We start from the raw sequence: 15,386 nt of genomic DNA, 5'->3' as shown, positions 1-15,386 counted from the left end.
ACTTTTTTGTATCAGGTAAATTTGTTACCTATAGTACGCTTGTACTTACTTGCAATAATTGATTATATTTCGACCGACATTAGATTTATTATCTTGTTTATTACTAATACCAGTGTGATATGAATCCTTAATGAAATGAAAGGTTACTTAATGTTAACTATGTGGAGAACTATAGCAAGATGGTACACATGTACTTCCATATAGATTTACCATACTGATAAATAAGTGGATAACTGCCATCTTATATAAGATATTGTTTTCCAGAAGGTCTGATTTTCAACTATTTTCAAGCAATATGTTTATCTTATATCTTTAAACTGAATAGAAATATACTTAAAAAGTACTAATGGTGGATGAAATATAAACTTAACGTTTAGAATATATTAAGTAAATATAAATTGTATTTATAATATTTTTGTATTCGAATTTGTTCTTATATGTGAACTGTTTGTAAAACACTCCCTTTACACGTTATGTCATCTTAATGAAAAGCAATAATCACTTTTGTTGAAATGTACAGTTAAAGCCCTAGATTTTATGAACCTTTACATTTTATTCAGTACTATATTCAAGAGACATTGTAAGCATGTTCCCTCATGTCCTCGTCACGACATTTATTCGTTATATTGTCTGAGACAATGTCATGTCATATTTTAGATTTATTCCGAAAATGTGTATTATTCCTTCAAATTTATTTTCGTCTTCCATTTCTTGTTCACGTTTTCAATTATGTGTTTGCAACTCAAGGAATTAAACGCTTAGGTATATTCAACGGAAACCATGTTTCCCTTTGGAATAGTTTTGCTTTGCATCTTATTTTGTTTCATATCCCTGATGTAAAATGATTTTAAGAAATTGTTAACGTACATTTAAATGTATGTCATGTGTATCCCTTGTAAACAAACAACAATATTTATATTAACTTGAAACTTTGTTCCATTAATTTGTGTTTGTCCAAACAGATAACTTTGTTAAAACGTACAAAATCATAACAATGTTCTGTTGTGAAATCATTTTGAAAACTTATTTTACAATACGTATATACGCATTTGGTTTTATTGTTATATGTTTATCTGTGTGTTCTAACGTATGCGTGTCTTTTCAAATTTATTTGATATTTGTGTAAAAGTTATCAATATAAACGGTTTGGCCATTGTAAGTTCATAGTTTACACATGTTACACGAGCTCTTACTCTCTCACCCTGTTTTAGACTGTAACAATGACCAGAAGTTACGTGTCATGAGATATGTGCGAACCTTTTATAATGACCTTTCGTAACAAAGTGTTATAAAAAGTAGCACTGTCATTCTACATATCATTCAGGCACTACTCTTCTTTTGAATAAGGCTTTTACCTGAGATCAAATGACACAATATATCGCGTTCGTTAAAGAAAACAACAAAGAAAAACAACAACACAGTTGTTACTTTTAGGATGAACGAAGTATCTAATAACACTGCCCTTTTCCAAACACTTGAATCTCTCGCCTCTGGATGATCCTTTAATATCAGACCTTGTACATCCAAGAGTAAAATCCATTTTGCCATTATAATAATTTTTATTGTGCATAACGTGTTCAAACGTTGATAACTCAAATTGCGCTTGCAGTTTATATTGATTTTAAACTTTGTTCTTTTCCATTTTGAATGCCCATGTTGATCTAGGAATGATCTTCAAATTTTTATGTATTTAGGCATTTGAACCTCCGTAAAGTTCTTTAAACATGATAACGAACATGAAAATTCCCATATTTCATCTATATAGTTTTTATATATTCGGATGATTGTGCTTTTCTAAATATAGAAAGCAATTACTTATAAAACCGCTGTTTAAGATATTCTTAACGTAAATATTTTACATCAAGATGTTTTGTTTTAAAAGCTTAACAAACAAAACAAAATTGATATCATTTTAGTTGTGCCCTATATACATCTGAATGGAGCATGGTTTGCATTTTCTTTCTTATCAATACGCGCTGTATTTTGTTTCATTGCAATTGATTTTCTTTACGTTGTCGCCTGTTACTCCTGTTTGAAAATGACAATAAAGTGAAAAATAGTTGGTAATAAAGATTCCAGTTTTTTCTTAATCAATCGATGCAATAGCAAATTAATGCTCCTAGATTATTGCACGGAACTGTCAGTTAAAATGCTATGATTCTTGTTTAGGAGATAATACTGAGCAAACTAAATGGTATGCAGGCATGCAGCCTTATCAATATCACTTAATCAGAGGGAAAAAATATCCATGCAATCACCACATCCATAAGTAAAATTAAACATGTAAAATGTACTTATTCAAATAATACAAATTATTACAGCAAAATGTACGTTATTGTTGGGCATGATAGCCTTTATTTTTTAATGTAGTCATTTGATGGTAATATTCAGTATAGCATAATTATAATGAAACAAGCAGACGAAAATCCCTTGGAAATCTACTAGAATAACAATATAAACATATTTGTTAACCTAACATCTATACACTGTTAGGTAGAAAACAGTCGTATAACATTATGCCTGTTTACAGGCCTCGGACATTATTTTATTGTTATTTCTCAAAAGCTTTAAATGTTTGGTTTCTGCTATAGTTACCAAAAAGTAACTCAGTATCCAAGTACATGAACCATCTTTTTTATCTATTGCTGTTTGGCAAGACGTAGAGGTATAGTGAATATTTATTTTATATGGAAGTTAAAATACTAGTTTGTTTACATTTTGCTACTTAAATCCGCACATATAACAAACAATCTTACATTTATAGCTACATTCTTCGGACGAGAAGTATCTAACATGCTCTAAAATCACTATTATTGATTATTGCCTGTTTCTAAAGAAGTTAAAATATATTCATTGAGGCATAATGTGCCTTTAATGCCTACACATATCTTTTTTAACAAAAAGCATTCTTCCACTGTCGCGAAACACTTCCTGAAGTAAATGCCATCTGACAATGATGGTAACAAAACCCGGATATAACTTTAGAATCAAATATAAACAAGCACTACTTATAATCATTTCATGAGAAGATATTGCCAACACGAAAAAGCTTTTATCTTTTAAGGGACTGAGCGAAATATGAAAAAGCGAAACGAATCACATGTTGATATGAAAGAGATGTGTCAACATTTCGGAGATATAAAAGTATTAATCTTAATTATAGACAAATCATCATTGTGTGTTAAGAAGCCTGGTATAATTTGTAAGAAAGAAGGCTTTTATACTGTCAGGGATTTTTGTTGATGTATCATTAATCATTCCACGGTTTTTTACGGATAAATTACATCACTACAGTGGCTTATACAAAAAAAGACGGTAATATCGCTGAGCAAACCGATGTTTGATTGAAATGCCTATAATATGTTTGCTCTGACGGACATTAACACAGCTTAGTTGTAATTTTCTTAATTGACCAATATAATTGGAAACGATGACTTATTTGTTGCACGGACAAAGGCTCGTGTCATATTTGACATTGTGTCTAAATTCGTGAAAATATATATAAGAAGAAGAAGGTGAAGTGATACCATAAAACATAGAATATCCGACATTGTTGATAGTTTATTGTCGGTTATTTTGACAAGATATGAGAGGTCATTCACGCCAATAGACTTAAATTATCACGCAACAAAGACAAGAGTATAAGGCGGTACACCATGTACAGAAATATGATACTTTTAAAACATACTTCTAACCAACTTGAATGAAAAAATAATTCACTTATGATAAGGCTTACAACTGCTGTGTTTTTAGATAAACAAATGAAAGTAAATATTCCAAATAAAAATGTTCAAATAATTTCTTTAACATAAACAAGTAATTTGATTGACCAATCCGCATACAAAAAGTATAGATAGGTTGTTTGAAAGGTGTGAACTTTTATGTTAATCTAATCATATTATGACTATTCTATATTGAAACATTGTAAGTATAATTCAATGTACTAGACTAAATATCATGTACAATGTAAATAAAGTCAATGTCCTTCATTGCACAAGTGCACAAAGCTTTTAAAGTTCAAAGCTTCCATACAGCCGGCAATTTTTCAAAATTTATGCATCTATAAACAGCTTAGAAAGCTGCGTAATATACACTAATGTACACGTAGATAGTTTAATATCAAGTTTAAACTAAAGAATACTGCCTCATTTTTATTCCGAAACTGTAAAAATACTCTCCTATAATTATGTTTGACAATATGTTATTCTATCTTTAAATGCTCAAAAGGTTACAGCAGTTATGAATTACTTTCATTGAATTCAATCTTCACATCTTCTATATTTTAATAAATTATTCAAACAATTTAGATGAAATCTTTGCTGTATGTCGCCGACAAAGGTTACATTAATGTTTTATTGTTCAGCTAGATATATTTCTATCTGCTGCATTTTAACAATCCCATTTTCTGTCAGAATGCAGCAGACGACTGGATTTGAAATTAATATTTCATAGGACATCCATATACGGCGGCGTTTATATAAATGATTTCCGCAAATCTCAATAGATTTGCTAAAAAGGGAAAGCACTTATACACGAGAACGTTAGAGAGAGTGTACCATGTGTATAGCATATGTACATTTAATTGTATTACCCATTTATTTGGTCATTTATGTGCACAAAGAAGAACCTTGCACATAGAATAAAAAATAACAAACCCATATCAACTCAATCAAAATATATAAAACAACAACATCAACAAGAACATCAGAAAAAAGGTTATATTCTTCAAAAATGTTGCACCCTGTAAACCTCATTATGACATAATAATTATTCAGTATCTTAAATATCTGCCAAGAATATAATGACTCAATCTGTTAGAATTCAGCAAGTTTAGATGTTCTGATAATAGGAAAATGCAATGTAAACTTTTATAATTTCTATATAGGAATAGATTATTAAAGTTGTGTTGCTATATATCGTTTTAATAAAATGATATTAGATTTAATATTTGTTGATATTGTTTCTGTCTTAATCAAACAATGTTAAGAATCCGGTTCAATTTTCGGTGAATTTATTAACGCAAACATAAAAATAGAAATCTAAAACGTTGAGTTTTATTCATTACACGTATTTGAATTCCAAGCTCTATTCCCTAGTTATTTATTCTATGTTTTCTCTTGTTCTTTTAAAACCTAAACGTTGAAATAAAAACATTACGGAATTATGTATCTATCTCTTTAATGACATGATTTTAAGCAAAGCCGTTATACATGTGTTCCTTATTAAACATTCTCCATACATTTAGTATATAACAAGTGTTTTCTTTCAATTAAACATAAACATTTTAATTCATTTTTGTAAATATATAATTAGAACAAAAAAGGGAGCAAAAAATATAAAAACAAATGAAAGATAAACGTTAACTTTAAATAGGACTATTTTAAAGTGATAATTTTGTGGACATTGCTTTAATTGCTGACTGTTGTGCTTCAAACAATTAGGGCTCGTGGTGCTTAGATCTTGCTATACTGATATATAAAATCAGGTGCTAAATGACATTTTCTAAGTGGCAATATAACTGTTGGAAAATGCTAGTAACTAACTTTCGGTACCAGCAGGGAAAGTGTTAAATTGTTAGTATTCATATGTATAAAAATATAACTCGTTGGAGAAAAGATAAGAGTTAAAAACTTTGATTTATCACAATAAAATACTCTTAATTGAAAAGTTAAATGTGTTTCTTAATGGGTGAAAAGATAAATCTGGCGAAATATACAATATTAGTTTCCATAACATCAGTGTTGCTTGATATAAGTATTATTAAACGGGGTAAAAAACGTTCACTATCAAAACATTCCATTGTTATTTCAAAGTGGGCAGCGGTGAATTAACGATGCACTGCACATCTTTTTGGAAATATAAAAAAAACATTTTATTCTTAGTTCTCATAATTTATAATGATGTTGACAGTAATTTGTTGAATATATCATTTATAAACGAAAGCAAAATATTTGAGATATAACAATTGCAGTCTTCTCTTTAAAGCAATATAACTGAAGTTATGTATATCGGTGGTATCAAAACGGCATCTTCGCATTTTTATATCATATTAAAAGATGTTAATTATGGAATTCAAGTCTAAATATGTACGAATTCAGTAGCATATCTTTAAAGTGATATTCATTTTTGTTCTCATTATTTCTGTGTTTGAACATACACCATGTCAATCATAATGCCCATAGGTTGAAAAGTCTTACCCGTTATATAAGTAGAAATTTTCACATGAAGCAAGTGAGTTGATACACAGAAGTTGTATCATGAAATTCTAATATTTAACATTTTAACAGATATAACTGCTCTGTTCATTTTGTTATCTAGTACGGGATATTCTTCTACACGTTATTTTCCTTCAGCATATGGTTGTAAGTCTTTTATTACGTTATCTTAAAATGTTTTTAATATATATACATATTAGCTCACATTATACCTTACTTCTAAAACATACTGTTTATAAGAGATTCTACAACAGCGCACAATAAATGAAGAGCAAAACAATTCCTAAAAAGGCTAACATTCAAATTAATAAAAGTTGCAGGCTCAGTTTGTTTGAACATGTTCATTGGCGGTATTTAAAAGGGCAAGCTACCGTATACGCCCCTAGCACCGGCTTAAGCAAAATTAAACATTTAATATGAAATAGCAAAACTCTGCATGTTTTCATTATATCAGAAGATATGTAAAAAAGTGCGTCATTATTCGAATCATTAAGTTGCTTCATTTATATTGTTTGAAATAATAATTACAACATTTTTTTTGACAAAATAAATATAAATAAATCAAATCGCATCTAAAATATCATGGTAAAAATATCAGTTTTAGCTTTACTGTTATTCAATTCATTATATTTCAAGAATTACAATTGTTTGCAGGTATAAAGAACATGTTTTTTAACAAAAGCACTTATAAATGAAATACGTATTTCTTAAATATGAATTTGTAATCTTTAAATATCCCGTTATATCCAGCATACTGATCATTTGATTGTAAGCTCGGTGAAAATAGTTTTGAACATGTACTGACAAATGAAATAAAAAACGTTGAGATAAAAACACAAGGAAAATGTATTACCTATTACGAAACAATACCTATATCCAATTCAGACAGCACGCACCTCCAATTTAATTTAAATAACTTTTAGATTTTCTATTAAATTTCATACTTGTTCACATTATACCACATTTCTGACTGCTTCTTGAAAATACACTCACGTTTATTCTTTTCCTTTTTCCTTATATCTGGTTCTTCAATTGACAAATTTATATAATTCCGTACAATTTGCTTCAATTACAGTATCTATTATATAAAAGTAAGATCAGTGAGTGTTATTTGATAACTAGCTTCATGAATTAGGTTTCACAGAAAGCTGACAAAATAAGTCACCCGTCTATGACAATATCAAGTTGTCAAAAACAGTCATAATATACTATTGGCAGGAGTGGTGCGATATATGGTGAACGTGATGTTAGATAATTGAAATATGACTAAATATGTTCATACCTTAACACGCTTCTCATTATTTTGACGTTTTTGGCGTCTGTTCATGAGAGTTAAGCAAAGGTGCAATATTTGAGCTGCGTCATGACAAAACCAACATAATGGGTTTGCGACCAGCATGGATCCAGACCAGCTTGCGCATCCGCGAATTCTGATCAGGATCATGCTGTTCGCTATCAGTTTCTCTACTTGTTATAGAGTCGGAAAGCGAACAGCATGGATCCTGGTGAGACTGCGCGGATGCGATCCATGCTGGTCGCAAAAACACTATGTTGGGTTTGTAGTGACGCAGCTCATTTCTTGTTTATCTAGCACTGATTTAGCCGTATTCAATTTTTAGTCTGCTTTAATATTGAACCCACTGGTCACGAAGGACAATAACAGTGTACCAATAATGACATAAATTGTGGGACATAACCCTTAGCACATAAATTTCTACAGCAATGAACTCATTAAATCATTATGTAATAGGGCCTTTAAGTTAGTGTATGTTGCACGGTACATACATGACCGCCGTGCATATTAACATTGCATGTTGTAAGTGAAAATCTGAATAAGTATAGATTGAGGACTTGCATGTTAAAAGAATAAATCATTTTGATATATATATATATACTCGTATATACATTTTTATAACTTACAATCTATTTCAGGTTTCGTCCTCCAAAAGTCAACATTCCTGCAATTTATAAAAAAGATGTTTTTAATTAATTTCATAAAGGAAATGATATTTAGCAACGAGAACAAATAAGATGTAAAAAAGGTTAAATGTCGATAACTTTGGAAAATTAACAGTAAAATGTGTCGATGTTTTATGAAATATTAGAAAATAGGTTATTTCGTATATCTTGCGATCTTTCTGATGTTGCAATTGTGAACTACTTGACAAGTGTTTGGTTCTCGAGTGTCTGGGTCATACTGCATATTAAATTATTAATTGTTAAATAAGTATAGCAAACAAACAAAAATATAATAAATTATACCATACTACCCCTCCCCCCCCAAAAAAAAAAACAAAAAACAAAAAAAAACAACAACAAAAAAAACAACAACAATAACAACAAAAAAAAAACAACACCAAACAAAACTGTCAGATAGGATACTTTGATATTTAGCTAGTCTGCTATTTAATAAATTGAACCGATCTTATGCACTTTAAGCTACTCTGATTATATTGCTACAGAACTTGCTTCATTTAAATTATATTTGCATTTTGCTTCAAATAAATTGGTTGCTTGTATATACAGACAGATATTTCATTAATCGTTCCTTCACATTATACGATGAGAAACTATTACAGTTTATTACCAAACACGTGCTTTACATGTTTTAAAAAAAACTAAATAATTCTTAGAGTTTTATTGTTACTATCAAAAACCTTAGTAAGTGTTAATTTTTGTTACTAACAAAAACTTTTTTAAGTGTTATTAGGTATTTTTTTTTCGTTTGCATACAAAAAAAAATCAATTAAAAGTAACAATTCATTATAAATACATTGCGTATACATATTAAGCATTATTTTTTATCAAAAACTGCAATAGTGCACAAAAATATTGATTGTTAAAAAATACTGGATTTAAAAAAAGGAGTACATTACGATGTTAAAAACACATTTTAATATTATCAGGAGACTGATATTTGACATATTTTTATAGAAAAGAAGGTAAGGCCACTTTCTAACAGTGGTTTATATCTACACCATTTTTGAAATATGTTTGATAATTAAAATAGGATCCGAAATGATAAAGGGTAGCTATGTTCACACGCTCATTTTAGTCGCGTTATGATACGTGAATCTCCTTTGCCCCAAACACAATTTACAAAATTTAAAAATGATTGAACACTGAACAAATAGCAACTATAAATATTGAAAAAAGCTACTGTTTGTTTGCCTTTAAAAACAGGCATCATTTGCACACCACACAAAAGAAAGTATGAACAAATATGAAATCAAGTGTCTTACAATTTTCTCTCGTAAAGCATATGCAAATCAGTCCTTTGTGAATACAAAAACAGACAGATAAGAATCCCGAAGACTGTCTCATAAATAAACATGCCTATCAGAATGTACAGTTTTAACTAGAAGGATCTAGACCAAACTTCCGACGCTGTTCAATCTATAAGCCTCGGTATGCATAATGTTTCAAACATCTATAGAAAAACTGATGAGTATTTTAGAGCTATTATTGAACCTATTCTATCAAAAGACAAGTTTACATATGTGTGATATTTTCCTACACATTATCGTGATTTAACCATAGCATAGCATAGCATAGCATGACATGGCATTGCATAGCATAGCATAGCATAAAATAGAATTAAAGCATAGCGCAGCACAGCAAACTTTTAAAAACTATAATTACTAGGCGAAATGATGTATGAAATTTGTCCTGTCATCGAAATGTTTACATCTTTACCAATAAAACTTCCACTGTAAGTTTTCCAAAAAAGTGAAAAGGTCAATTCTGATTTTGTCAATCTTGGGTAGTACAATGTAAGTAAATGGTACATCAATTAACAACACAAGAATGTGGAATAAAGCATGCAATGTTGAAGGTTATGGGGTAGCAAAGAAAAATGACAAAAAATGACCTTTGTGAAAGTACAAAAGTAAAAACAAGTTCGAAAGAAAAAAGAAACAATGTTATGAATTTGTTTCATTTATGAGTTGAAATTTATGTCATTTTGCCCTGAATTGATTAAAAGTCACTTTTTTCGTTTCTGTTTGTACATTTTCATATCAAGTTACATTGTATATATCTACCGTGAAACTGCAGCTATTCTTTTTTCTGTAAAAAATGTTCATAAAGGATTATTCAGTTTAATCCATAAAAATCATTTAAATAAGTTTAATCTGTCAAAAACATTTAACGTGAAAAGAAAAAAAGATCCATGCATCGGTTATTTTTATTAATCTTATTGAATTATACAATTTGATATAAAAGTTTCGTAGTCGTTTTCACTCTCATACACATTTGTTTACATTCCAGTTTATTTTATCCAACTTCTTTTGAACTGACATAAAAATTTCAAATTGTCTTAATAATTGTAAAAGCCTGTTTTCTCCTTTAATTGCTGAATAAAAAGAAATCCCTGCTCAGCAATAGTTAGAGGTCATTGTACTCTCCATTATAAGTATAACGTTTCTGTTTTAGATCTGTTATGTTTTGTTTGTCTTAACAAATAAATAATGCATGTTGATGCGTGCTTATATGTTATTGAACTTTCCTTTCCGTAGATCTAATGCATTACATGCCATGATAAAAAACTGCCTTATTTGCACCTGCTCTTGAAGTACATTTGTGCACGGTTTGTATATCTGTTAGAGCAAAAGGTCCAAACTTTCAGCCTATTGTCGTAATTAATTAATTACAATTGTGGACGCTACTAATTCTTTTGAAGGTATTTCAATAAAGGTAAATACTTTGATACTAACAAGTTATAAACGGAATGGTATAATACTGGAACGCAAGATTTATAATTCAAAGAAAAGATCGAATGAAGCTGTACTTAAAATGTCACGCATCTCTCATTTCACTTTCAAATTTATATGATTTATTGCTAGTTATTCAACTGCAGGAAAAGCTGAACTATGATTTTAAGCAGTTTATATCGTTCATTGGTGTTACCGTTTCTTTATGCGGCACTGACATACGATTTAGGACATTTTGTCTGTCACAAGCAATCATTTTGCAGAGAAACCGACGTAAGATTTCTCGGAAATTATCTTGTGACAGCGACTTCTTGTTAAAGTTAATGACTAAAGACTGTCAGGCAGCCTTGCTTCGCTGACATAATGTGATAAATGAGCACGTTGTTTGCTGCTTTGTGTCTCCATCAATCATTCCAAGCTGTAATGGTCGTATAAATCAACATTTAGTCACATTTTGTGCCTATAAAAACACTTTCACGTGAAACACAATCACTTGCATGTAATTATATATGGTGTACAGTTAAAAAACAACACAAGACGCAGGAACAAAATTACATAAGTTCAGACAATATTTCAGAGTTTTAATCAGCAGAAATAAAAGTAGGTTTTCTTGGTCTCAACTCTTTCTCTGCTGAATTTGTGAAATAGATTTGCTCGGCTTTAAGTTTGGAACTAAGAGGTTTCAAGACATGTATATCAAACTACGTAAAAGCTACTAACAGTGCAGATTTAACAGTGCAGTACCTGGTCAGTCTGCACTGTTGTATCTTTATTGATGTCAATCCTTCTCACTTCTACGGTTCCAGTATGATAAGGACTAATAAAACATTATACGAGAGGTGGTTCATATTTATTTCAACACTTTTTAATTTGATTAAATTATTCCATAATTTTTATTTCATTGCAACAACTGTTCAATTTGTGAACCTTGAGCATAGCAGATCATTCTACATCACCTTGGCCAACTTGCAAGAGTCTTATGAATGGTAGATTGCTCCAGTTTCTGCCATTCCGGTTTCAACGCTTTTTAGCCCACTCAAAGTGTATATGTTTCGCTTTTGTAATCGGCGTTTTAGGATGCCACAGATTACTCCAAAGTCCATGGGTGCTGCATCAGGACTCTTTGGCATCCATTCTTCTTGGGTTACATATTTGACCTTACGTTCTTTAAAAACCCTTTTGTCTGGGCAGCTGTATGGCTCGAAACACTGTCCTGATGGAATACAATTACCTTTTCACGATCAAGAAACAAACGCGAAACGTCTTTTTTCATACATGGCTTACATAGTAGCCTGCATTAACTTTAACACCTTTATTTATGATTTGCAAGGACGTCTTGCCGGAAACTAACTCCTACCCATACCATAAACTTTGGTGCAAACGAATCTTGCTTAATAAACTTAAGATTTTTGTCTGTCTGTCTCGTTTTCTCTTACATAGCAAACACACCTTCGACCAGAGCTACCAGAATATGTATAGAATGTTGACGCATAAAGTTTAACGTAATACATATATAGGTATAAAATATACAGATGTTTGGTAAGACGATTAAACTAGTTTTTGGTAAGTTGAAATGACAAGTATTTTTGATAGACGAATTACAAGGTTTATTTTTTGTATGTTATAACATTTGAAAAAACCTCGAAATGGTTTAAAGTCTTAAGTTTGCAAAAGCGACACAAGTTAAAAAAGAAATAAAAACATTGACAGCAAAAAGTAACGCAAGGAGAAGTAAGTATATGCAAATCTATTTTTATGATATGTGACATAAAATAAGCATGTTTACCTATGACAATATATTTATAATAACAGTTGTTATATCACTATTGATTTTTCCGTCAGTAACCTAAATATTAAGGATAAATATGATATCAAATTAACAAATTGATTAACACATTATTGTAATACTATACGAAGAACAAGCATTTCGTCAATAAAACATAATTCTTTCCCATAAAATGTATAATAAAAATAACGATTCAGCAAAATCTAGACACAATATTAAATCCTATACAAAACGAATGTTTACAGACGCCCTAGTGTACAGACACAGTTTTGCTATTTTTGTAATGGTGATAATGCGTATTTTGTTTCCTCTTATCAAGTCTTATAGAAGGATCAACAGCTATCATTTTACGGAGACGGTTGTTGTCACCCTCTTTCATTGCGGATATAAGTGGTCTTAAGACAAGATAAAATGTTGTTGCAATCAAGAAGGCTCTTTCTGTGGATCCACGCTAACACATACTGTGGCAGCCACTTTTCCTGTCATTTCCGGCAACAAAGTTTGTTTAAGCTATCGATCGAACGCTGTTCACAATCCCAGAGTAGCAATTATAGGTTTTTATGAATCATTGTATCAGTTGGAAAATATTTCACAAACAACCGTTTATACAGAGGAAGCATTAGAAGCAACACACCATGCAAATATGGGGAAAAAATTTAATAGATTATTCTGTCACCCGGAAGATGTGTCCTTTTGAAATAATGTTTCTATTATATGATAAAATCTTGTGCCGTATACAATATAACTGACAATGATTAGAGTTAAAGTCAGATGGAGTGAAGCATTGTTGGATACAATGTTTTATGTGTGTTGTCTCATAGGTCAAATTTCCCGATGATTAACGAGAAAATGTCTCCATTTTTATTTTTCGGGACAAGAAATCTAGGTCAAATAAATACTGAAATTATTTTCGATTGTACTATTAGGTTTCAAATGACAATATACAAAAATGATAGTAATATTTCAGTGGTTTCTGTAAATATAAAAATCAAACAAACACATTTATATCATTATGTAAAAAGGCATTTGAAGATATAAACACATGTTTCATTTTTGCTAAAGTTTTATGACATGGATTTTGAATGTAAAACTGGTAAACAATACAGTGATTAACCCGAAATAACGTTAATGATGACGTAAATCTGGGAGCTTTCAAAAATAAAACAAATCATTATTTTATAGATAAATGCCTTATTTAGATAGAGATGTGTGACACGTGTAAGATAATGTAAACATAACAATTATGGGCAAAATTCGCGCTTATTTAGAAAGGCAATGTTTAAACTCTTATTCAGAATCAATTAACTTTTTGAAATATCTATAATTTCTCACAGTATCAAATTAAGCTGTAACAAACGGTTATGTATCCTCACTGTATTGTATTTATCACATTTCCTCAATTGAGATGAATAAACCATAACAATTATAACGATTATGGACAATATAAACAAGTAGTACTGATTTTTATGTAAAAATATGAACCCCCCCCCCACAAAAAAAAAAACAATTACAAAAAAAAAACCAACAAAAAAAAAACGCCAACAACAAAAATTTTACTATGCCGAAGTTTGTTAACCTTATTAGTTGTAATTAACTTTTATCAGATCGAATTATATGTAATATGTTTTGTTTTCGAGAACAAAATTATGAAGCTAATGTCCTATTATATTGTCTTTTTATCAGTAGAAAGATAAGTTTTTTTTCTCTTTTTTTCAAGGTAGAACCATCAAGATAATTAGATTTTATTTTGTAATATTTAAGTCTATTACATATACCACTTCTATATTCTATGAAAACAAATAAAAGCAAATTACATTTTGTGACATATCATCCGCAAGCTTTCTCTGACTTTTGTTCTTATGTCAACAACTGAGATAAATCCCACGAGACTTCGATCAAGATGTATTATAACACCTTTCCTGTCCTGGTATCAAAACAGAATACATGAAAATATATATTTATAGGCTATATTAAAAACCCTAGTGTCACGGTGTTTCCATGAAATAATATTGTACACCGTAAATTAAAGTGCCTTTTTGCAATTTTTAATGCACAATTTCTATACGGTGAGCCTTTAAATTAGGAATATGACACAGCTGTTGCCCCGTTCGAGAAGCGACCCTATTATTTTGGGGTAGATCACTCTGGACACTCAATCAAAAGACCATTAGGTTTAGTGGAGGAACTGGCGATCGAACCAACAATCCGTGAGCTACGAGTCTTTCGAGTCACCATTGGTCTTCGGATCTGCTAATCCATTTGTTTTGTTATCAGGATGTAGCTTTTTGTTTTCGTTACGACAATCCGTCTGTATAAATCATAATCTAATACGTGCATTATTTAGACAATGTCCTTACTGCATTCATTTTATTTGACTGCTGCACATGTATGATATAAAATTACTTAAACCTAGTTCTTATTTCTATTTCTTGGGGACTTTTTTGAATTTCCTCTTTCGTCAGATCTTCACTTCTAATTCTTTTTGATATCTTTGATTGAAGCCATATCGTAGTTTATTCGTAATATTGAAGTCGTATATATATGCCATAAATTGATCTTTTAAGAAGAACTGAACATTCCAAATTAAGATTCTTGCATTTAATATTAGTACCTTGAGGAGCTAGGTTTTATGTTGACTATTAAAAGAGTATATATTATATGTATGATAACATT

General features: G+C 30.3%; 1 protein-coding gene across 1 annotated transcript in view; it reads right to left on the bottom strand.

The window, feature by feature from the left end:
- The window catches only part of LOC132737541 (5-hydroxytryptamine receptor-like), a 92,845-nt gene that overhangs the window by 26,697 nt on the left and 50,762 nt on the right, over window positions 1–15,386 (bottom strand). Inside the window, exon 4 of the mRNA XM_060724842.1 lies at window positions 8,136–8,173. The gene's annotated coding sequence lies outside the window, so the exon portion shown is untranslated. The remainder of the gene's footprint in view (window positions 1–8,135; window positions 8,174–15,386) is intronic.

This window comes from Ruditapes philippinarum, unplaced genomic scaffold, assembly GCF_026571515.1.
Source record: "Ruditapes philippinarum isolate M1 unplaced genomic scaffold, ASM2657151v2 ctg2576_1_1_1_1, whole genome shotgun sequence".
In the NCBI taxonomy this organism is placed as follows: Eukaryota; Metazoa; Mollusca; class Bivalvia; order Venerida; family Veneridae; genus Ruditapes; species Ruditapes philippinarum.
The sequence above is the reverse complement of the archived record's forward strand: the minus strand, read 5'-3'. Positions and strand labels throughout refer to the sequence as shown.